We start from the raw sequence: 26,276 nt of genomic DNA, 5'->3' as shown, positions 1-26,276 counted from the left end.
GTGAAGTAGCTAATGCTCACATCCAGTGCATAATGGGATTGCCAGTTATCACACGGACTAACCCAACAAGAATTAATGAGTTCTATGAGAAAATTGTTACCAATATCCAAACCTTAGAGTCCATGGGTAAGGAGTAAGGTATAAGAGGGTATGTTACACTTACCCTACATAAACTACCAGGCATAAGAGCTGATCTGGTGAGGCTGGATGATAATTGGCAGGAGTGGGGGTTCCCGCAATTAGTAGAAGCTTGAAGAAAATGGTGTGAGAGGAACCCAGCTCCCCAGGAAGGCAACCCTGGAAGACGTGACAAGTGAATAAACCCATTGCTTCTAGCTAAACAAGAGGATGGAAAGCGTGGGGGTTGTGTCTACTGTAAGTCTGAGAACATAAATCAGTTGACTATGAGTAGTCGACAGGAGGAGGTACCGTTAAAACACAACTTATTGTCTGACAAGTACTGGCACTAGGCATATAGAGGCTGAATGCAGATGCACTGCTACTTGCCAGAGGTGTAATGGGAAGCACCATAGTTTGATTTGTGATAAGCTTTCAAACCAGCTGATACTAGCAACAGGTGGAGGTCAAGAGGTATACCCAGTAATTGTCGTAGAAGTGGATGGAAATAGGTGTAGAGCATTATTAGGACACGGGAGCTGGAAGCTCCCAAGCATCAGCGGCACTCATTAGCAAACTGGACAGAAAGCCAGATCGAAGAGAGTATAGATAATCGAAATGATGATGACGTGGACAAATCAGAAGATAGAAATGTACAAGGTCCAAGTCTCTAACGTAAAAAGGAGTTTTCAGCTTGCCCACTACCCTGAGCAAAGTGGAAAAGGAATTTTGCTAACTATCCCGTACCGAGATATGTGGATATAATCTCCAAGTACCAACACCTCAAGGGTGTGAAGATTGATGATACCGACATCAAGCCGGAGCTGCCTATACACATGATACTGGGGGCTATGCGAGAATGCCATTAAGACAAATTCAGCACCAAGCCTGGAGAACCAATAGCAGCATTCACATCGTTTGGCTGGACCATAATGTCAACTAGATCATGGAGCTGAGACAACCTGAGCAGTGTTTACCTAACTAGAAGTTCTTCCTCAGACTACGACCAGTTGTGCAGCCTTGACGACGTACTGGGACTAGAGGACAGACCACCCGACGATCAGCAGGTGGTGTATAGCGAATTCAAGTGCAACTGGTGCGCCACCCTGAGGGGTGGTACGAGACTAGTGTACTGCGGAAAGCTGGACATCCACCCCTCCCTAACAATCAGAATGGCAGTCTCCCACGACTGTCTAATCCAAGACCAACTGAAAGAAGGTATTGTGGAGAGAGTGAGCGATGAGACTCAAGGGGAAAGAGAATGTTATCTGCCGCACGTAGCAGTCATAAGACACGCAGTACGGAGTACCAAAATGCGTAAACCAAGTTGAACCTTCATTGAACGATTGCTTAGAGACTGGGTAACCTCTTCAAAATTTGCTCTGGAGTGTGCTGGTTCGGAACCGTCTCAAACCAGTTTCCTTGTGTGGCGACATTAAACAGACCTTCTTGCAAGTGCAGATTCGAGAAGCAGATCGTTACGCACTTCGATTTCATTGGATAAGGGACCCATCACAAAGTCCACGAAGGCTTTATTTGAACTTGTGCCGTCGCCGTTTCTTTTTGCAGGGACCTTGAAACAACATTTAAAAACTTTAAGAACTGAATACCCAAAGCATGTGGAGGAAATAATGAGGAGTCTTTATGTTGATGTCATCATCGCTGGGGAGGATACAGTTGATCAAGTGCATGAAAAGAACTGCAATAGGAGTTTTTAAAGGGGCAGGTTTCGAATTGCAAAAGTGGAACTCTAATGAACCAGAACTGGAAGCAGATAATCAGTTGACAGAAGATAGCCAGGCATATGCCAAGGAACAGTTGAGGGTGAAAACCAATGAAGCAAAACTACTCGGGCCCCCTTGGGATAAGGTGGAGGACACTCTGGTTGTGACCTTTTCCGGTGATTCACACGAAGCCACAAAGGAGTTTAGCTTCAATGTATGACCCTCTTGGGGTAGCAAGTCCTGTAACTTTGGTAGCGAAAATGGTTTTCAGAGAAGCATGTGACCGACACCTCCCTTGGGATGCTCAAGAATCTGGTATGCACCAGGGTATGTTAGCAGCAAAAGCACCGTTAGCAAGGAAGAAAGGACTTATCATGCCAAGGTTGGAGCTCATTTCTGCTCACACGGCAGCCAACTTTGTAGACAATGTAAGAGGCGCTTTGGAAAGATATGTAGTGAGGTCCGTGTATGGATGGACAGACAGTGCAGTAATCTTGCATTGAGTCGCTGTTCAAGGAAGCTACAATCAATTTGTGTCTAGTAGAGTTGCACAAATTAATGCCAAGGCCTATGTGAAGTGGAGTTATGTGGGATCAAAATCCAGCTGACGTGGGAAGCAGAGGCACTCTGTCTAGAGAGCGTCCTGAAATCTGGCTAAAGGGACCAAACTGGCTGTCTAAACCACAAAATGTGGCTAGCGGTGGTGCAGACTAAGCCATGTAAAGATTGAAACAGAAGCAGAGGCCTAGCAAAGGAAGTGTTTGCTGAGGCCACAGAGATGGAAGACACCCTGCACCTGGTTTTAGAGAAACATGGATTCTGGCAGACAATACGTATCACTTCATGGGCAGCAAGATTTATCCAAAACTGTAAAAAAGGCAAGAATAACTGGTTATCTGGTACATTAACCACATGTGAGACTGACAAGCAAGTGAAGTTCTAGGTAGGAAGAGCTCAAAACAGCAGGTTAAACACAGACGAGTTCCTTGAAGATCAGCTCAAACTTAATTTGCAGAAGAATGAAGAGGGTTTTGTACGAGTGCAGAGGAAGAATCCAGGGAAGCTACCCTATCCACTTACCACCAGATGCCTTGTTAACAGAGGGAATTGTCCACAATAAACATGTGCTAATTAAGTCTTCATGGGGGAGTGAGACCTACGGTGAGTTTTGTTTGTCAATAATATTGGGTGCCGCGGCTAAGACAGCTCATAAAGAGAGATATCAGTGGATGTTATGGATGTAAGAAATTCCAAGTTACCGCTTTCCCAAACCCACCAGCTGGAAAATTGCCAACAAACAGGACGGAAGGATCAGCCCCTTTTGAAGTAGTTGGCCTGGGCTTTGCAGGACCTATAGGGTAAAAACTCAAGACAAAGAAAGAAGGAAAAGCGTATATTTTGTTATTTGCTTGCAGCTTAACCAGAGCTGTCCCCTGGAGTTGTTGCCAAATCAAACAGCTGAGCAGTTCATCAAGCATCTCAAACGGTTCATCGCGAGGAGAGGCGAAAGAAGTTGAAAAAGTATGTATTTTGATTCAAAAATGGCTTGATCTCCTGCAACGTATGACGTCATATCATGTAACCATAGTAACTGATCATCACTAATTTAGTCTCAAAATGCGCGAGGGATAAACGAACAGCAACTGAAGACGTCAGGTTCTAATGTTTAATTGTCTGGGAAAAAAACTCAGCAAAACCTCAGAGGGGGGATGGCATTCGCCCCCCCTGTACGGCCGGGGATTAATTTGTGGCAGAGGCGTGTAGACGTCGCAATTGCCAAATAGCAATTGCTACTGTTTTTGAATTTCAAAAACAATAAAAAAATTAAGACTGGCATAATGCGACAGCTTTTCGCGCATGTTCTAGCCAGTTCAAGGCACGCTCTTTTATTCAGTACGAAAAAGAACAATGAAGGGGGAAGAGAGGGAGGAAGGAGATGCCCTCTATCAGTCCTAACCCGTTTTCTTTGTTCTCTTGCTTAGTTTCCTTTTCGTTCCTCCGGGTTGAGTACAGGCCTGGAACAAGCTAATTTTCGTTCAGGAAACGTTTTTGCGAACTGTTTGTTTAAATTTTCGGATCATACCCTCATTCTTTTATTTTTCACGGTCACAACGTTGATGCTCGTTTAATGTAAGCAAAGATGGATATGTGAGGGTAATTTTAATCCATGTTTTTAAGGGTAAGTTTAAGAAGGATCTGCCCTGAGGCATTTATTACTGATCCATCGTTCCCTACGTGCAGAAACTATGAATTAGTCGTAAGTAATGAATGTAACCTGATAATCTGTTTCTCTTAGGTGACATAAAGATGGTCGAAAGTACACGTTCTCCCTTCTGGTTCTCTTCTTACACGGGAATAATAGGACTGAAGTGCTCATTTAAGGGATGGCCTCGTCCTGGTGTTGTTTGGTACAATCCAGATGGCAAACTTATCACAGACAGATCTGAAAGATTTTACGTCTATGAGGTGGACGATGGAGAGGATACCGTAACATCTCTTCTTCGTAATATTAATGTCCAAGAAAAACACAACGGGGTTTATAAATGCAAAGCAATGAACAACATTACCGGCTGGTCGAGTACACTATCTGAGGATATTGAGCTGATTTACAAGTGTAAGTAATAAGCGATATGCATATGATTTGATGATGGCCACTAATTAAGTCCGGATGTATAAAACCAGCAAAATAACTGTACCGCCAGTTAAAACTCTCACATAGACTTACTTTAATGATCAAGGTACCAGAGACGTCTAAATGCAGTGGTAGCACTGCAATGAGCATAGTTCCCTTAAGTGTAAATTAACAATATGCTTCATGATGGGCCAACTTTATGATTAAAAAAAAAAGAAGCTTTTCCTGGATAACGTTTTTGTGTGTCTTGAAGATGATGACCACCTTCTCCTTTAAAATTTCAATCTGTAGGCTTCTCTCGTAGTAGAAAAAATTTACTTGTGTAGCCACAGCAGCCTTAGTTAATTTAAAAACTTTATTGCCAGCTTCTCAACCTCGTTCCCAGGTTCTCCATCTTCAATTCTTTTCCTCAGAACCAACAGAGGTTGTAATCGTTGTTTCTTCTTTATTTATCTTTTTTTCCTTTCCTTTTTTATAGTTCTTTTCTTTGATTGCATTTGGTAAAATTAACATTACATCATTTGAAGGCGTCCTTTCACTTTTGACGAGGTGGCTGATGCACGAGCAGAAAAAGCCTTTCCGCTTTGGGCAAAAAATAAATGAATAACGATTAAGTGGGTAGCACGCACATCCAGACATGGGCTTTTCAGTGACTGATCATCAACTATTTGACCAGCATGCATAGCAGGCGCCAGTTTTGAGAGAAAAAAGAGAGAAATTTCGAGGGCGCACGCGCGCACTAGGGGAGCCAAAAGGAGAGGAGGTGCCTGTCGCGGAGACCCTTGATTTGTATCTACGCCCCCAATTTAATTACGTGACAGTGTGGTGCATAAACTGTAAAAAAAGGTGCTTGAAACCGGATTTAACGGAAAATCAACCCTTACATATTAGCCTCCGGAATGACAGACATACAAACTAGAAGATTGGTTGGTTGACGGACTGCCTGATCAGGTGCCAGGAGCAAAGCTGGTGCAATGGTGAGAGGACTCGCCTGTTACGCCGCAAAATGTAACAATTGACGTAAAATGTAACATTAACGCGAAATGTAACAACTTTTGACGCGAAATGTAACATTAACCCGAAATGTAACAAGTTTTGACGCAAACTGTAACAACTTTTTAACGCGAAATGTAACAACTTTTTGACGCAAAATGAAACAATATTTTTAACGCGAAATGTAACAAGCAAAATCTTACAGCCTTGAAATAACTGAGAAACTTGGACATGAGCCTTGGAGATAAAGTGTAAATTGTCTGGTGGTTATAAGAACAGTTTATTTATAAAGTTTTTTTATAATGTGAAATAAACTTACAAAACGTTTTTCGATAATAGTAACTAAATCCGGAAACAGTCGAACGAATTGACCACTCCAGAAAATACCATAACATACCCTAATGTTCTTTGTTCGTCACCCCCAAATTTTGCATAAGCATTGTTTTCAGTTTCTCTTGGGAGTTAAAATGGCTCCAAGCGAAACTGAAAACAATGCTTATGCAAAATTTAGGGGTGTCGAACAAAGAACCTTATGGTATGTTATGGTATTTTCTGGAGTGGTCAATTGTTGTTTAGTATATCTTTCTGTACATATGTGTGACGCTACTTGGCGTTACTATATCCAGGACGTATTAGATGGGTTAGGATGGTACATTTTTAGCATACTCCCTCTAGGGAGTTGAGCCCGTATGAAATCGAGGCGAGTATCGATTACTGATTATTCTTTTCACACTTTCATCGAGTGAAGACGCTTTCTGTTTTTATCCGACGCTGTCTGTTTCTACCCACCTCCGCCCCTTTTCCCTAAAACGCAGGTGTAGCGGAGCAGTCATCCGACTATGTGAGATAATCAACAGTGTTAAATGGGCGTTGGCATGGTTAAGTTTTACGGTAGCAGGACTGGGTTGGTATCAAAAATTTCTCACATTCGCTGGAAGTCCGGTAAGAAATGAGAAATTTCATATCTATCTTATTGACTACGTTCCAAATTTTCCTTTGAAAGATTACCTTTCTTAACTTTTACTTTTACTTTTAACTTGCATTTCAATTGCTGATTGGTGCGTGTTTCCTACGGTGTTATTGTTTTCTAGTCATATTCTTTTCGCATAGCTTGGGATATTTTCCAAACGTTATGTTTAATAAGTTAGCGTTGTGGTAATTGTCCATACTGCTATTCCAAGGTTATAACTTTATCACCTGTTTTACGACCTTTTGTAAGTTTATTTGACATTATAAGAAAACTTTATGAATATACTGTTTTTGTAACCACCAGACAGTTTACACTTCATCTCCAAGGCTCATGTTCAAGGCTGTAACATTTTGCTTGTTACATTTCGCGTTAAAAATATTGTTTCATTTTGCGTCAAAAAGTTGTTACACTTCGCGTTAAAAAGATGTTACATTTTGCGTCAAAACTTGTTACATTTCGGGTTAATGTTACATTTCGCGTCAAAAGTTGTTACATTTCGCGTTAATGTTACATTTTGCGTCAATTGTTACATTTTGCGGCGTAACACTCGCCTCTCACTGATGTGGCCCAATCAAATCCCGGCGTCGACGCCATACGTGGGTTGAGTTTTTCGTTGGCTTTGTCCTTTGGTCCAAGAGGTTTTTCTCCGGGTACTTCAAATTCCAATTCGACCGGGAATCAGTTAGACGAAGAACCAGTTAGTGCATTCCCGCTACCTATTAATCCTGGAACCCCGTTAATACGGTCACCAACGGGTCAAAAATTTTGGGGGGGGGGGGGGGCGTTTCATCGGGGCAGGCTAGAATTTCATGACTTGAGGGCCGTACTGACAAATTTACTGTACATCGCATTCGCATTTTTGAACAACTGTTCTCATTAATAAACAACCAGAATGTAGATATCGAATACAGAAATTGAAAAAACTACCTAAAATTTTTGTGCTAATCAGTACATAAAACACTTTCAAAATTCGGCTATAAAATGTCAACAAGTGCACTTTATGTGTACTGTAGTCTACAAGAACAGGCTCAGAGTTGTAGGTCAATAAAATTGACATGTCATAGGCATTTTAATTTTCTAAGTTTCGAACAAGTGACCGTATTAACGAGGTGAAGTTATAAGAGGATCTACTGTTTGGGATTTTAAAATGTGGCCGTCGGCCGTATTAACGGGAGACCGCAATAACGGGGTGACCGCATTACTGAGGTGGCCGTAAGGCGGGGTTCCACTGTACTTATTTACTTTACCGGCCAAGAGACGAACAAAATGAAGTCAACAAAATGACGTCATAATGACGTCACAAATACTCATTTTGTCAATCAAGTTATACTAGCCTAGATTTTAGAAATGATAAGTTTATTAAGTATACTTTTGGCTGCCGTATCATGAACGGTTTTAAAATTTAAGAGCCGGGGACTTTTAAAGCCCTCCCCGGTCTCAGGAAGCAGAGAATGTCTGTTTGGGTTGCACAAAAAAGGAATTTAGCTGCTTTTTGCTCTTACAATTCCCGGGTCATGAACTCATTTCCCTATTGCAATTTTCCACCTCTTTACTTCTGTTTGTAGGAGAATGCGATTGTAGTCAGCGATTATGGCAACCAATGCAAGTCAGCTATGTAGTCTTAACATACAAAGTAACACACAACGGATCAATATCTGTTTCAGGGAGAGTGCTACCAAAGATTAGCCGTGTTAACATTTTTTTTGTGCAAAGAGGGCTATTCTATAAACACCTGAACTCGTGAAATATTCCTGTACTTTACAGGTTTCTGGGTTTAACAGCTTGAAACTATATTAAGGGACCGGTAAATCAACAGACTTTTTACCTAGTTAGACTCGACTTTCCCTAGGTAACTTACCTAGGGGGAATTTTATCGTCTGCGGCTTGGATATGTCCCGAGAACCTGCTCGTTTACTTAAAGAGACTACTGACACATCTGCAGTTCCTCTGAGTATGCTCTTCAATTTATCGTTCAAACAGGGACGCCTACCTAAATTATGGAAATCAGCTAATATTACACCCATTCATAAGGATGGTGATCGAGAGCCAGTAGAAAATTATAGAGGCATTTCACTCTTAACTATCTCTGGGAATTGCCAGGAGAGAATTGTGTACAATGCTATTTATGATCAAGCTATTAGATTCATACATGATTCCCATCACGGGTTCCTCACTGGTCGTTCCTGCACTACTCAACTACTCTTAGTACATCATGATTGGTTCAAAGTCTTGGACAAGACAGGTCAAGTTGATGTAGTATTTATAGACTTTTCGAAGGCTTTTAACCGTGTCTGTCATAATATTCTATTAACCAAACTTTACAAATATGGTGTCCATGGAGACTTGCTAAATTGGTGTAGAGATTATTTCACAGAACGTCAACAGCGTGTTGTTGTGAAAGGAGAGGCTTCCGACTGGTTAACCTTTACCTCTGGTGTCCCACAAGGTTCTTTGTTGGGACCATTATTTTCATAGTCTACATCAACGATTTACCGGGCGTAATTAGTAAGGACAGTTCAATTGTTCTGTATGCTGATGACAGTAAAATGTATAGGGTTATTAGTACTCAAGAAGATCTGTCTACTTTTCAAAGTGGCATAGATAAAATTTCAGATTGGTGTAAGATGAATAAGATGAGAATTAATACCAAGAAATGTCAGATCATGCGAATAACCAGGAAAAAGTCACGCTTATAATATTGAAGGTCAACCTTTGGAAAGTGTTAATGTGTATAAAGATTTAGGATTATTTACTGCTAGTAATCTTTCATGGAACCAACATGTAGATAAAATAACTGCTAAGGCTAATATGGTTTTAGGGTTGGTTAAGAAATCGAAGACTTGTAGGGACTTAAAGGATATTGATACCATGAACACACTTTATTGTAGTCTTGTGAGACCTTTATTGGAATATTCATGCGAAACTTGGAACCCTTATACTAAACGTAACATTGATAAATTGGAGGCTGTTCAGCGAAGAGCTACTAGATGGATCACTAGGTCTGATGATGATTATGATACTAGACTAAGCTAAAATTGTTGTCATTATCTAATAGGAGGTTCACTAGAGATGTTACATTTTTTAATGTAATTCATGGGCATTATGATATTGACATTTCAAATAAGCTCATATTTTGTAAGGACAGAAATACGGGTTATAACTTGAGGAAAAATGACACAGGACCTTGTTCCAAATTTTAGTAGAACTGATGGTTTTAAATATAGTTTTTTTAACCGTGTTGTAGATGAATGGAATGGTTTACCCAATCATATTAGAGAATCAAACAGTATTGCAACTTTTAAAAGAAATGTTTTAAGCTTTATTAGAGATAACTAGGACATTTATATTTCTATTTGTATATACTTGTCTTATATTTTAATTAGTGGGGACATCCCTAGTATGGCGCATTGGCGCTTTTGGTTGTCTCCATCTTCACAACTTTTTTTTTTCTTTTGTTATAGTAGTGTTAGCTTATTTCATTTCATTATTTGCTTGAAATGTAGTGGAGTGAATCTGTAATAAAACTGTAATAAGAACAATGGAGTTTCCCTTGACAGCTACCCCAAAGCGATAGCTAGGGAAAAATGAAATTCCGAGGTTGCTAGCAAATAGACGCTCATCGGCCAAGGTCTTGATGACAGGGCGTTAGATCTCTCACATCACCACTTACTAACGTGAGCGGCCTCGATCGAGTTAATAACTGCTTCAATTCTGGTAAGTACGGTTGCCAACTCTTGAGAGGACAACAACGCCTTGCCTAAAACCTTGCGAAGAAAAAAATCACACCAAGGGGAGCCTTCGACGATGAACCTCCATTTGATTCCCGTAGAGGTCAATTTGGCCTGGAGCTCTTCTTGATCTATTTTGTCCCACAGTCGCCTATCGGCGGACGACTCTTGTGTGAACAACTATTGGATCTTAGGGTCGGCACTCTTAAACATCTTTGCATTGTCGGATCAAATGGTGCTACGGAGTCCTCTTCTACTGATCATACGAATCAACGTCTGGAAGAACGCATTGGTTGATAAGTCAATAGTAGGCTCTAGATGAGTCATGCGAGAAGAGGCGCAAACTAAAATGCAAATGCAAGCCTCCGTTGAGGTGGGACCCCCTAGTACAAACAGCGGCCCCGCAAAGTCTATTCCGACGTGTGTGAAGGCTGGAGACGATGACACCTTCTCTGACGGCAGTGGTGCCATCTTTTGTGAACATGGGCCGATGCGTTGACGTTGAAAAAACAAGGCACTTTCCCGGAACTCTCTTAACTTCACGGCGTCCCTTGGGAAGCCAAATCTCTTGTTGTAGGACCGCAAGGGTGCTCTCTTGTCCAGCATGAGCAGCTGCTCATGCACACTCTATATGATCTTTTCAACCACTGGATGCCCATGCGGTAAGATAATTGGATGTTTAATACCCTCAGGTAAGTCCGAGTACTGCGATCTTCCTCCTACCCGTAGCAACCGATCTCTCTTGTCATAGAAGGGATCCAACTTCAAGATAGCACTGGTGTTTGGCAAAAGAATGTTTTCCTCCAGCCTTTCATACTCTGCTTGGTACACCTCCCATGGTATCTGTCGGTACCAGTATAACTTGGTGTCTTGTAACTCCTCGACTGACAGTTCTTTGCAACCTGAACTTGTTTTTGACTTGAAAGCTTGAACACCTCGAAGTACACATATGCTGTCACTTGAACTAAGTTTAACCATCGCTCATATCTACACGGATCGATCACTGATTTATTGGCAATCTCCGCACAAGATCTTGTCTGTTTATGTTTTCTCTCCTTCTCTACAGACTCAGATAACTCATTTGGCAGCTCTCGTTGATCAGGTAAGCATTGAGAAGACAACCAGGACGGTCCACTCCACCACAAGTTGTTAACGGCTAAGACCTTGGCGGGCAATCCACGTGTCAATAAGTCCGCAGGATTGTCCTCCCCTGAGCAGTGTCTCTAATGCTGTGGGTCCCATGTGGACTGAATCTGAGTACCAATGTTCGCTACCAATGTCTTCCACTAACAACTTGAACCTCTGATCCGCTGGAGAGTCACCATGCTGTCGGTCCAGCACACTACCCGATCTATTTTGAGTGTTAGGAATTCTGCGACGAACTTCAGTAATCTTGCATTAGTGAAAGCCGCAAGTAACTCTAATCTTGGCAAAGACACAGTCTTAGTGAGAGCCACTCTTGATTTGGACATGACATGATGAGTTGAAATATGGCCAGCTTCATCCACGCACCTGATATAGACTTCTGCACCGCACGCCTTCGTTGAAGCGTCACCAAACCCGTGGAGCTCTACGCTCGAACTTGATTCAGTGTTTCCCATGAAATAGAGGAAAGGTGATGCAACTTAACTGTGAAAAGCTCTGATTTTCACGACCTCCACAGCAAAGCAATGTCATCGTCCAAACGGTCCTCCCACTGTAAACCTCGCTGCCAAACTTCTTGGAATAACATTTTCCCTCTGATCGTAAATGGTGTGTTAGTCCCATAGGGTCAAAAATCTTTGAAGCAATGCTCAACAGGCTCCTCTTAGTTTCGCGTTCATTTGCAGTGAGCACGCTCGCTGGAACACTGAAGATGAGACAGTCAGTTAGTGCATTCTAACACATTCCCAGTGCCTTTAGCGGTTCACTTGCATTTAAATCAATGGTACTGGACTCCGCCTGCTCTTGCTTGGCAATGTGGCTAAGAAATTCCTTTGAATTGCTGGCCAACTTAGATTAAATCCACCTCGTTCCATCATCTTGTCTAAGGACTGCTACAACTCCACCGTAGCTCCAACGTCATCAGCAACGGAAAGGCAATCGTCCACGTCAGGAGCCCATCAAATGGAGAGTCCATCTCCCATACAAGTCCTTGGAGCAGACCGATTAGATTTATAATTAGAACGGTTCCCAGAGGAGACTTCGCGCGCCGACAGTGAGAAGAGCCAGTCACAACGACGAAATGACAGTGCTATTTTCCTTCATCAAAGAGCAGGAAATACGGTGTTGATAGGCCAAACACAATCATAAGCGAGTTAGTCCATCAACTGAGACCCGAAAATTTGGGTTCATGGCTCACTTGAGGGGAACAGCCGAAACATGTCTTAACTTAATCTTTGACTATTAAACCACATAAAAATGCATGATAGCAGGGATAAAACGGTAGCTTTCACTTTGTAAATCGAAATTTAAATTTGCTCCTCATTATATCCTTTTGGCCGCCATCTCGAAATTCGGGGAAGGCTGAAAAGTTGCTCATATTCTTTTAACGTAAACAAATCTCGTTTTAACGTAGATTTAAAATATATTTGAACTAAAAACATGACTGCCGTTTATTATAGTGCTTACATTATAACTACCTGATGTCCAATGTGAATCAACATCGCTCGTTATTGGTCACTCAATAAGACCAGCAGTTCGCAATTTGTATAATAACTAGAAAAAAATGTGAGGTTTAGAAATTTGTTTCCGAAAAGAGTAAATATAATTTGCTCATGTTGTCCTTCAGCAGCATAATACTGTTCTAGTGAGGCCTAAACTGCTGTTTTGAAAAAAGTAAAATCCAATCTTTCGCCAATCAACGGCATCATCAGGGATGGGAAAATATTCCGCGCGCACTATATGTATATGCCAAGAAGGTGTAGGGTGAAATGTGTCAAAGATGTGACGTATGTATGAAAGCTGCAGAAATAAACTGTGAATGAAATACAACGCTCTAAGGATGGAATGTCTCTAGACAAGGGACCTCTAAAAGCGCTAAAGAATGGTCTCTAAAATACTAAAATACTAAAATAGAAGGTCTGTGAATTCACTACATTCCTCCCGGGAATTGAGTTTAGGCTTGCACTTTCTTTGCCCCCGCAGGGATTTCGCCCAGAAGGCAAAATTCCGAGGAGGCACTCTAATAACTCGCGCGTATATTAAGGAAGGTACTAACAGTTGAAATATACAGTCATACAGTCAATATAGAAAAACTCTCGATTTGCTTGAACAGGGGCCGCGAGGAATCGGTAGGTAAGGATGACGTTTCTATTGTTTGCGCCCGTAAGTACGAAATTAATGGTAACGATGAATTAAAGACAGAAAATCCCTAAGGGACCGCTTAGGTAGATTTTGTGACATTTATAGTGCAGTCATACTTCGATACTCTTTTGCGTTACTTGTTATCAGTGACATTCTTTGGAGCAGTTTTTTGAAATTTATGGACCAAAAGACACTCGTTAAGCGCAGATGAAGTTATAAGGTGCCTATAACTGTGTGTATATATAAAAAGTTGGAGAGTTTTCCAGACACGAGTTCACAAATCTTTGATTGAAAACCTTGCCAGACACTCTTTTTCTCTCTTTGACCAGAATAAGACTCAGCCCCAAACAAGCAAGACGAGTGAACAACGGCTAGTTTATCACTAGCAGAACGATGGACGATTACTGAAATTCGCCGACAATCAAATTCTGTACTGACTTATTCCTTGCTCGCAGATGTCCTTCCGCTATAAATTAAAATAATAATAGAATGCGCGAGCGTGAATTGATCAAACGTCCTTTTAATTTCTAAGGCTTACTTTCCGGCAAATATGAATGTAAAAAGTGAAAGAGAAATAGCGAAAAATTCAACTTCTAATTAAATCTTTTCTTATGGTTTAGAATAAACTGTTCTCGAAATTGAGAATGTTTTGATCAAAGCGGTATAAATCGAACTGAAAATGTGCATGGGACCTCGCATTTCCTGTATTAATCTCACCTATTGTATGGAATATGTGTGAAAATCTTCATTATGAATCGGTATATTTCAAAGAGCTACGCAACAAGCAAGTATACTATTGACCGACAATATACAGAGCGGGGGCAGCTGTAGTGTCAACTATTACTGGTATGTAAAATGCTCCATAAAGGCGTAGATTAGCGGGGTCGTTTTCGCTCATAATAATTTTGACCTCAATGCCTTTATAGTCTTTGTTCTTGCAAGAATATATATGTTTTTTCACAGAGGAGTTTTTATTATTGAGATGTTCTTTTACGCGGTCGTGGATGAAGCGTGTCGTGCTACCAATGTATTGCTGATCACAGCTGCTACACGTGAGCTGGTACACTGCAAATAAAGTAGGTAAATAAATCATATGTGTACTTTGCAAATGTGTTGAATAGAGTCTCCTCTTGAAAACAATTTCTTACTGGACAACCTTATCCAGTTACGCTTCCATGACCGGAATCAGTTTCAGAGGTTGCAGCTGAATGTGAATTCCCCGCACATCTCATCAAATATCAATGTAATGGCCTAACAAAGTTCACCAGCGAGAGAGACTTGAAACTCGCTAAGCTTGTCCACACAGAAGTACGTGATGACTGACTGCCCTCCACGGGCAAGACAAAGCAGCCAGCGAATGATTTTGTAATGAGCCGGTACTCATCCAATCCCCACTGACTTTGATTCAACGAAGAAAGCCAAGGTGAAGGCTGTGCATAAGGTTCGAAAAAAGGATCTACTCTTGTGCTTGAATGGCACTTCTGGGACAGTTCGGGCAAGCAGAGAACGTCTTGCAGAAGTTGTAGATATCCTCTGGAGCTCTGTTCCATGTGGTCGCTTAAAGTAACTATCTTAGTGCAGCAGGCAGGTAGAGGTAGTGTTTGTCGTATAGCTGGAGATGTTGATCAAAAATGTCAAAAGACTGAAAATGATGTCTACCTGACAGTGTACATGATTAGCAATCACTCCCTGTCTATACTGTGAAGTCATGGAACGAGCCGATAAATGCCAACACAAATAAGCTGAAATCGTCAAATTCCTTGTGCCACAGAGTAAAACCGAAGCATTCAGAAGCAGACTCGGCAACTGGATCATGGACGTATGACAACCGAAGACCAGTCGGGCGACTAGACGCAGACACATGGTGATCGATGACCCTGTTCCTGAAGCACGGTTCAGTGACGAAGAGGCTGATAAGCGTGTTGTTCTCCATGTTTTGCATGCGCACAGGAATGACAGTGTGATGCACTCTGATACACTGAGACTGATGTCTTTGTCCTACTGCTTGCTCATAGCAAAAACTTGACTTTTAAAAAGTGCTACTTGAAAAAGGGAAGAGACGCGAACTTTCTATGCAACTTGACCCAGGTAATGTTAACCACTGCTTCATGAGGAGCCCTTATCGGTGTAAACTCGATCACGGGCCTTGATAACATCTCTGCCTTCTTTGGTAAAGGGGTGTGGAAAGCAGTCCAGCTACTCCAACCAGTGGAGGATACGTCTGAGTTATGGCCATTAACGCGGGAAGAGTGGTCAGTATTAGTCCGAGGAGAACTTTAAATTCAAGATACGGAAGCACCCGTGTGTGAACTGTACGGAAAGAAGTGGCATACTGTGGATGTGCTTGCCACCAGATCCACCCCAAGCTTAGGGCCGGAAGGTCAAACTGGAGAATCTGCCGCCATGCGAGTCATCTTTTCGACTTAACAGCAGCAATAATATCAAGCCTCAATGCTCCCCTTGTTGGCACGTTGAGTAGAGTAGTTGCAAGTCATTCGTCGTAGGAACCTTTCTTCAGCTTATGATGTTTGAGCAGCAAATGCAGTACATGTGAATCTATGTTTATGTTAAATTTTTCCAAACGCGAGTGTCAACAGTGAAGAATGGTGTTATGCAATTGATGTTAGTTATGAGATCATAGTGCTTTTGTTCTAAAACAAGCTCTAGACTGAAGAGTGGAGAAGGTTTCGAGGGGAAAGGAGGCACTCCCTTATTTGGCCAATACATTTATGTGCTGCAAGACACAAGGTCTTGAGTATTAAACAGGATATAGAATTTTACAATTAAGCGTCTTGAACAGGGTGCCTTTTTGGGATGGAAGCCTTAAAAAGACTATGAAGGCTTGCGATGAGCAGTTTACATTTGCAATACCAAAATATTTTTCCTAAATATCCATTTTCGTGATGTTAGTTTGAAAAACTATTTGATTCTTCATGTAAAACAAAAAAATCAGAGGCAGAATCTTAAACAGGGTAGCGAAATGAACCATGTCTTAAACAGGGTCGAGGTTTGAAGGCGTCGGCGGCTCAGCTCTACCAAGACTTCCCTTGACTGCCCTCCCCTCCCCTCCTCCCTCTTGAGCACGTTATTTGCTCTCATTTGTGCCTTATTGCTTCTTGGTAGAGGTATGTTTTACTTGACGTAGAAAACGACGTTACAATAGCTCTAAAAATGTTCTTTTAGCATTATGACATAGATGGCCTTAAACCTTCGACGACTGCTTTCGTCTTTATCGTTCCATATGAAACGATGCGTATTTTCCTTCCTGGACCCATTTAGCTTTCAGTTTAAGTTGATAAGTCGGTAAGCAACAACGTCAGCAAAGATTTTAAGCGATACTTGCACTCACAAAAAAGGTAAACATTTTGAGGAAAAATCCACTGCCAATTTCGCCGTTTACCTACTACTCTTTGAAGACTAAATTTTTCCCTTTCCTAAAATGTTGGCCAGCCGCAATTCTATGCAAAAAAGACGATATAGTTGCCAAAAAAACTGGTAATGAAGAAGAAAGAAAAAGAAAAAAAAGAGAGAGAGAGAGAGAAAGATCGAAATAAATTTGCAAATCAGTAAAAAGTCCAAATCTGCTTGGCTTGTGCGCATGCGTGAAAAAAGCTGTTTTATTACGCGATTAGTCGGAAAATATGCCTTTTTTTGTTGCAAAATTCATTTTAGCCATTCTTTTAGCCATGCTAATTAGCCGAAAACCAGTCCAAAGAAGAGGACTTGGTGAATGCGGTTTTTTTCGATACTCGAGATCGCCTGCCGTCACTAAAGGGTTAATGAAAGTTACAAAATTGGCTTTCTTCCACAAAAAAAGTCAAATTTGCCAACTTTAGCACGAAACAGGTTTGTAACGTGAAGAAGAAACACTTCCAATGTTGAGTTAATTTTTAATGGAATTTTCTTATTCATGCAGATGATTGAGATATCAGTTGAATACAATAATTCTAAAAGGAAAATGCGGTCCTGTGACGTCATATATGACGTTATAAGATCTTGACTAACCTTAAAAATGCTAAAATAATATCTCAGATACCTAGTAGTTCAAATATTCTTCAAAACAACAATTGTGTTTTTAAGAGGGAATCAAAGGTTTCTTTATATAGGCAAGATGGCGACCAAAAGAAGGGTTTGTCTGGCAAATTTAAAATTCGATTTACAAAGTGAAAGCTACCGTTCTATCCTTGCTATCGTGTATTTTTGTGATGCTTTTTACTTAAAGATTAAGATTTTACAAGTTTCGTTTGTTCCCCTTAAGTGAGCCATACAACCCCCCTAGGTGATGGACTAAGTGAAATGTGACTTAAGCCTTTTCATCCCTCAGAGATTTTCTGTCTTTTCTTTCTAGCGGGTAGATTATACTGTGGAGAATGTCAAACTCTGACTATGTTAATCTTTATTTTGGCTGCTTGTCACACATTAAGTGGCCATGAAGCTGGTCTCTGTTCCCTGTCTAATGATTAACTACTTCCTAGAATTTGTAGTTCTGACAGGATTCGATTCTAGTACCGGTTTTAATGCGCATGTATAAATTTTCGTTCCATCCTGGGCTCGCCATGAAGAACCTCTCGTTTGTCCACGTGAACGATACAAAGTGCGAATTCCTTCAAGAGGGAACTGTTTAACAATCATTAAAAATATTATATTTTAGTGTAATTACTCAGTCTTAATATTTTAGCTTGTTTCTTAAGATATAGTCACTATCTTTTGTTTGGTACTGGGCAACAGCCTGCTACTAACAGTCTCCCAGTCCATTAACCCCTCTAAATAGCATTCATAGGCTGGGCTAATACTTTCATTCGGATAGTCACACCTCTCCACATTTCTGGAGGAGGCAAGTGCCTTGAAAGGAAACTATTCCGAGACTGAAAAGTTTGACAAACGTCATGAATGGGGGCTCGATAAGTGAGTTCATTAATAGACCGTCTTTTAGTGACAGTGTCCTAACCCTTTGGAAACGCTTACCTCCAACATTAGACGGACTGGTTCATTAAGTCAATTTAAACGCCTTCTCTGTCACATCCTCGGAGACCCAGGGGCAGTCAGTCGGGTCGGGAGAAAAGGCAGGACGAAAGTTTTCAAGTACTGGCGAAAGAGCCCCTGGGTACCGACTCTCACCGAGCTATTTCTAAAACTTCAAGCGGATGCCGGCTCCTGATTGGGCGCGAAAAATGCTTTGTATTATTGTGCCCAATCGGCGAACAGTTGCTCCTGAGTTCTTTTCGTGAGTTCGTACACGACGGCTATTGTTTCGATCACAGCTTGTCTGGCTCATGCACCAAAGAAATGCACGCAGTCAGGAAACTTTCAGATTGATATAAAATCCCCATCTGATTTCAAAATACTGTCTGCCCGAAAAGTAAAGACGGTTTTCCATAAATACAAGCTGGGGCTTACAACAGGTATTCACGCTGGCATCGGTCACGTCTTGCGTAAATATTAGGGAATTTTTAAAAATTACCACGACGGCTGACAACCACGAAATCGTCGCATGGAAAAAGGAATTCACTTTTTGTTCAGTTTCTATCCAACTCGCTTACTTTGTTAAATGCAAGCGAACTCTTCTGGAGCTGAATTTCTATCAACCATATCCAAGTACATGAAGAGAATGAATTTTGTTATTGCTTGTTCACGTCCTTCACAAAACATGAAATTATGCATTTTCACGGGTACTCGTGCAGTTGACGGCAAAGAAATGTACAAAAAAGTGTGATGCTCGTGCAAAGTTGTTGTTTTGCCTTGTCAAGCTATTGCTCATTTGACTTTCTCGTCGCCGCCGCATCTTTATGTTCCTTAGTTATTTACGATACATTGTGATGAGTCAACAACAGAATATTCTCGGGGCAAATTGAATTGCTCCTGCTGATAGCATCCCAAACGCTTTTTTCGCCTCATCGGTAGTTCCTTCGTTTCCGGTTAGGAAAGCAGAAAATAAAAGTTTCCTTTGCTCGCATAAGCATGGTGAACGAACCGTGCAAGTATGGCAAAACAATAGTCGTTGTGTATGAACTCACGAAAAGAACTCAGGAGAAACTGTTCGCCGATTGGGCACAATAATACAAAGCATTTTTTGTGCCCAATCAGGAGCCGGCATCCGCTTGAAGTTTTGAAAATAGCTCGGTGAGAGTCGGTACCCAGGGGCTCTTTAGCCCGTACTTGAAAACTTTAGTCACGTCCTTTCTCCCAACCCGACTGACTGCCCCTGGGTCTCCGAGGATGTCTCTGTCATAACTTTGAAAAACACCGTATTCATGGAAATCAGGTTTTTAAGTGGCATATTGTAAATTGTAAGTTAACATAATGTTAGGATTAGGATTTTTAGGTTTTAGGATGTTAGTCATTGTACTGGAATTAATTGCACCTGATGAATTTTTTACCGTGTATAATTAATGATTAATTATAAAGATTAAAGACGTTTGACGTAGGAGACTCAGCAAGCGGACAAGATAAAGTGGCCGGTGGCCTGCCAGATTGACCAGCTGGATACCTTAGGCCTGGTTCAGACGTCGTAATTTTCATGTGCCGAACCTAATTGAATAGGTTCGACTTTGGAGCGACACTGGCGCGACATCTGATTCAGACGGCGCACCGTGTGTCGAGCCTAAGTTAAGTTCGACAAAAGTTCGACGGACTCTATGTCGAACTTAACTCTTTTGCCGCACCAAACTAAACTGTCGTACCAAATTGATTCAGACGCCGCTCTTTTGCCGTACTTAATTCTCCAGTTAGGTTCGGTACATGAGTGTAGCGGCATCTGAACCGGGCCTTATAAGAAGTTGATTATTTAGTGAATTCTTGCTAAGAAAACGAATTAAATTGATACACAAAATTATCGTTATTTAAGTGACTAGAAACTTAAGCTGCGAGGAAATACATATTGATAATTCACAAATTACAGTTTCAAGTCGACTAAGAATTTCCTGAGAAGTTTTGTCTTACTTTCTTTTCTTTTTCTTTTCTGTGTTTTTTAGTGGATCTCTGTGAAATAAGGACCTACTGCTCACCGAAATGTAAATTCACACCGCGGACGAAAACAGCAACTCCGAAAGACTCTAAAAGTACTTTAAACTGCTCTATCAATACTGGTAAAATAGTACAAGACATGACCTGGCAGGAGATTGAAAAACACCTCATACCCATAAACGGTCTATTTTTTCAGCAAAGCGATTCAACGCCAGATGAAAAGCCGTCATGTGAATGTTTTCCTATCAAATACGCAAGTGAGTGTTTTCTCCCTTTGTCTTTGTTGTTGGATTAACCCTCGGACGTACACGGTTAGTCATAACCCCAGCGTGGTACAAGGGAGGGGGGGGGGGGGGTTGATGGAACCCCTCCCCAGAGTTTTCGTTAATGTTGCATTATTTCTAAAAGATTTGACCTTCAGTCAAATCCTTCAATCCTCTCCACAAGATGAGGTATATTTCATAGATAGTAGCACTGCTGGAGGCCTATACATAAATAAGTACTTTGCTTCATTTTATTAACGAGCTTTACTTTTATCGTCGAAAGAAGTTGAAAAATATGCATTTTGATTAAAAAATGGCTTGATCTCCTGCAACTTATGACGTCATATGTTGTAACCATAGTAACTGATCATCACTAACCTTGTCTCAAAATGCACCAGGGATAAACGAACAGCTACTGAAGACGTCAGGTTCTAATGTTTAATTGTCTGGGAAAAAAACTCAGAATAACCCCAGACCCAGAAGGGGGATGGCATTCACCCCCTCCCCCCCACCCTGCACGTCCGGGGGTTAATTTGCGGAATAAGCTTATAGACGTCGCAATTGCCAAATAGCAATTGCTGCGGTTTTTTTATTTCAAAAACAATAAAAAAATTAAGACGGGCATAATGCGACAGCTTTTCGCGCATGCTCAAGCCAGTGCAAGGCACGCTCTTTTATTCAGTACAAAAAAAATGCAATGAAGGGGGGAAGAGAGGGAGGAAGGAGATGCCCTCTCTCAGTCCTAACCCGTTTTCTTTTTTCTCTTGCTTAGTTTCCTTTTCGTTCCTGCGGGCTGAGTAAAATCCTGGAACAAGCTAACTTTCGTTTAGAAAACGTTTTTGTCGAACTGTTTGTTTAAATTTTCGGATTATACTCTCATTCTTTTATTTTTCACGGTCACAGGCGTTGATGCTCGTTTAATGTAAGCAAAGATTTATGTGAGGGTAACTTTGATCCATGTTTTTAAGGGTAAGTTTAAGGAGAATCTGCCCTGAGGCATTTATCACTGATCCATCGTTCCCTACGTACAGAAACTATGAATTCGTCGCAAGTGATGAATGTAACCTGATAATCTGTTTCTCTTAGGTGGCATTAAGATGGTCGAAAATGCAAGTTCTCCTGTCTGGTTCTCTCCTAACAAGAAACAAATAGAACTGAAGTGTTCCTTTAAGGGGTGGCCTCGTCCTCTTGTTGTTTGGTACAGTCCAGATGGCAAACTTATCACAGACGGATATGAAAGCTTTTCCCTCTCTGAGAAGCACGATGGAGAGGATACCGTAACATCTGTTCTTCGTAATTCCAATGTCCACGAAAGACACAACGGGGTTTATAAATGCAAAGCAATGAACAACATTACCGGCTGGTCGAGTGAACTATCTGAGAAAATTGAGCTGATTTATAATTGTAAGTAATAAGCGATACGTATATGATTTGATGATGGCCATTAATTAACCGGATGTATAAAACCAGCTAAATAACTGTACCGCCAGTTGAAACTCTCACATAGACTTACTTTAATGATCAAGGTACCAGAGATGTGTAAATGCAGTGATAGCGCTGCAATGACCAGCCATTCATTTCAGAGGAAATTAAAAATATGCTTGAACTGGTCACCTTTATGATTCAGAAATCAGTTTATTCCGGTACTAGGTGACGTTTGTGTGTCTTGTTAATGACGAGCGCGTTCTCCTTTAAAAATTCAATCTCTAGGCTTCCCTCCTAGGGAGGAAATTCACTTGTGTTTTGGCCACGGCAACCACTTTTCTGCCACTTTCTTTTACTCAGAACCAACAGATCCTGTAATGTTTGTTTCTTCTTTATATTTCCAGTTCTCTTCCTTTTTTTATCTTTCTTTTAGTAAAATTAGTGACAGTTATTTTATGGATTTCATAAATCTGTGCTCATTGTCGCCTCAGCTAACGCGTTCGCGATATTATACTTTCTTGCTATATTTGCATGAAACTTTCCAGTTTATCTTTTGACTCACAAGATGACATTCTCGTATAAGTTACCTCCGCTACTTGATCCTGAATTATGCTTTGCAGTAAGGAAAAAACGACAATGCTTAGCTTGTGTTTGCAAAGCCGGTTCCAGTCTACGCACTCCAATCAGCTGAACAAATAACTGGAAAACGAAGAGAAATAAAGATCTTTACCAAGGAAAAGATGGCGCAACCTTTCGTTGCAGTCTGACAGACTAACCAAAGGACTATTAAATGACCAACTGATTGAGAGACTGAGTGACCAGCTTATTAACTGATTGACGGATAGATTTTCTCACAGACTGTCTCACCGATTGATTGTTAAAAGACATTAACTGTGACTAACTGACTTACTTTTTGGAAACTAGCTTATTCAGTCACGAATCGACTGTATTTTATAAAAAGACTGACTTATGAGGTTACATATCCTCATTTTGTGAATCAAATTATACTGGCCAAGATTTTAGAAATGATAAATTCATTTAGTATACTTCCGGTTACCGCATCATGAGCGGTTTTAAAGTAATAAAGCCTGGGGCCGGTCTCAGGGAGCAAAGAATGTCTGTTTGGGTTGCACAAAAAGGAATTTAGCTACTTTTTGCTCATACAATATGATACCCGATCTCATCAACAGAGATAAGGGAGCGCACCACGCGCAAGCGTAGTGGACAACTCCCCTATTCCATTGTAGTTACGTCGCCGCGCTGTTCGACGACACAATAGAAAAGACTATTATCGGGTATGATTAAACCTCTTCAGTGAGATAAGTAGTAACCTCATTGAAAAAAAAAAAAATGGTAATTTGTTTACCCACAGAGCACTTAGGAGTTCATAAGAACTCGTTGAAACGTGTCTATGCGTTTCAGATCGAATTGGAATTTGTTATTTTTGGCAAAACCGTCCCATTCGCCTCTGATTTATAATACTACTTTTATATCATTTCCTGTTTAGCAACGACGAAACCTTCTTCGAGAAATTCGACCTACATTAATAAGATCATTTACATATCACTTGGTGTCACGACTGCCCTTTTGCTGTTGGCCATAGCTATCTTCGCTTCGTGCTACAAAAGAAAGAAGACTACTGAAAGGTTTGTGCAGTTTGTGCAGCTCTGATAAATACTTTGTACGACGTACGTAATTGTTTTTTTCGTTGAAGGCATACGACAAAGACAGAGGCAAAAGTTTACACTCGGGAATACTCATCGAAGCCTGGGTTTGGACCGAGTAGGGTTGGTTTTATCTAAAAGCGGATCAAATAAACGCGGTTGCAATACTCATTTTCCTTGTAATTTAGTCTATGTTATATTTATTGCGGCATGGTGATGGAATTGCTTTGCGCTTGAGTTTCATTGAACAAGGCTCTGTAGTCTAAGTCTACTTAGGAGATGAAGGCGTACTCCGTATTACCTACGCATAGGACATAGGTCTGTATGGCAACAATTAGGCTCCCTCTCAGATCACCTGATGGGAACCATGCACCAATCAGCTAGGGAGAAAGGCGCCAGGGAAAGCAGCAGATGAGATGGAGGATGCAGTCACTAGGAACTAAAGGGCAACGGCAGTTTCCTTCGAGAAAGCAATGAACGGCCAGGATTCGCACAATGAGGGCGCAATTTGGGAACACCGGAATCTTTTCAGCAATAATGAAAATTGAAAAGCAAAATTCAGGCCCAGCCTTTGGGCCTGTATGTTAATTATCCTTATTATTTTTAATTTTAATGCGCTGTTGTTGGAAATATTAAATTAAAACACGTGATTACAACTCCGGCTGGTGCACAGTTAACACCAAGAAGGCTACCTTTTATTAAAGATAAATCAAAGAACGTTTTGTTTCTTCAAGGACAAAAAAAAATTCTAAGAATATGCGAATAATAAATGATTGCGTCTAACAAATCAGTACAACTGATTGCTTGTAGACCGAAGGCAGGTTCCCTTGGGGGCTAACCTGTGGACTGTCCTTTTTAAAACATTTCCTAATTGCCCTTATCCTGCTGCTCAGCTGGCTTTTTATAATTAATTTTCACGGAAAACAGTGTAGCTTCGGCCATCTTCCTCCGATGCACCAGTGCCAGATTCACCATATTAACTAAAGATAATGATAACCAGACTAATTACAGCGGTAGCTAGCGGTCTTGCCCAAACGAGTATTTATGGCACATTATTCATGTCCATTATCATCTTCCAGAGAAGACACAGAGGCTGTTATTATATATGGCTTGACCTTGCAGCTGACCTTGCCTTTCCCGGCACCTCTTTCAGACGGCTTGTTGTTTCTCTTCCAGTCTGACATGAGTCTGATCCCACTTCATTGTAACTCGAGTCTGTATCCTTCATCCGGAAGAGGCCGCTAGATTTTGAAAGGCCTTATAAAGGAGCTTGGGCAAGATCGCTGTAACGAAAATACTACACTTATTTATATACTTATACGATAAAAAGACCAAGTTACAAAAACCTTAATGATTCATATTTATAAGTACCATTTTTTTAATTGTTGGTAAGGTTTACGGTATTCGAGTAATTCAATTCTGCCTGAGCAAATAGAATTCGGGGAAGAGATAGGGAGAGGAGAGTTTGGCGTGGTTTACAAAGCAACATTTAGGAAGAGAGTTGGGTTGGAGGTGTTTAACACTGACATTTCAAAACGGCCCTTGTTATCCACAAAAAAGGCACCTCAGGTGGTTGCTGTCAAAGTCTTACATGGTAAGAATTGGTCATAAAAGACAGACAAAGCCATGGAGTCTTAAATTTTGTGACTGCCTTTAGTCCTCTTCACATAACAAGAAAAGCTGAGGGATTTAAGTAAACTAATTATTGCACCACATAAAGGCACTGAACTTTTTAGCACGAAATTGCCCGAGAATTGACACAGTCTGTATTATATTGTATCAAGAGAGGGCTTTATCCTCTCTTGATTGTAAAGATCACGATCAACGGTAACATTGTTTTAATATCCGGAAATGATTAGAAAGGCAGGGGTTATTTTGGCTTCATAATACATGTAGTGCACGTCGCAAGAATTTTAAAAAACGTATCAAGATAACCATTTTTATGTTTGAAATTTTCGAGGTCAAGAACACAATTATCTCCAGAGTAGGTTTAAGCTAGTTAGCTCTTAACACATGCAAAGTCCTCTAAGTTACTACACACAAACTAGAAATTCACCAATGGATACAACTGAAGCACAACACAGACATATGTTTGGTTTTAAATAATGCAAGCTCTAATCAATATAGTCCCTGCCCCCTCCTTCTTTAGCAATCAAAGTTCCTCGGTTTACACAGCAAGTCTTTTGAGGCAAGGACAATGAGGATGAATGGCAATAGAACTATGAAACTAAGCTACGGCTTCACCATGATGGCTGCCAGACCCATGAGTGCTTTCTTAGAGCTACTGGGCGTGTGAGCGGGACCAAAGGGTATCAATGGTTTTTGACCCCTTTTTGGTCTGAAATTGGGTAAAGATTTCCACGATTATATTCGGGTCAAAGAAAAAAACACACTGAAATAGGATAAGGTTTTACTTTCCATGGTACGAAGTCTGTTTTCATTTTATTTTATTCTTCTATTCATTTATTTACTTACTCATCTTTTTCATTCGTCATTTAAGAACAGCGGCAGG

At 40.9% G+C, this 26,276-nt stretch overlaps 1 long non-coding RNA gene and 1 pseudogene across 1 annotated transcript in view; one reads left to right on the top strand and one right to left on the bottom strand.

Annotated features, from left to right (window-relative positions):
* Positions 1–1,448, top strand: part of LOC140950673 (uncharacterized) — a 3,903-nt pseudogene extending 2,455 nt beyond the window's left edge.
* The window catches only part of LOC140950873 (uncharacterized), a 373,771-nt gene that overhangs the window by 181,610 nt on the left and 165,885 nt on the right, over positions 1–26,276 (bottom strand). The window lies entirely within an intron of this gene.

The sequence above is a fragment of the Porites lutea genome, chromosome 10, assembly GCF_958299795.1.
Source record: "Porites lutea chromosome 10, jaPorLute2.1, whole genome shotgun sequence".
In the NCBI taxonomy this organism is placed as follows: domain Eukaryota; kingdom Metazoa; phylum Cnidaria; class Anthozoa; order Scleractinia; family Poritidae; genus Porites; species Porites lutea.
The sequence above is the reverse complement of the archived record's forward strand: the minus strand, read 5'-3'. Positions and strand labels throughout refer to the sequence as shown.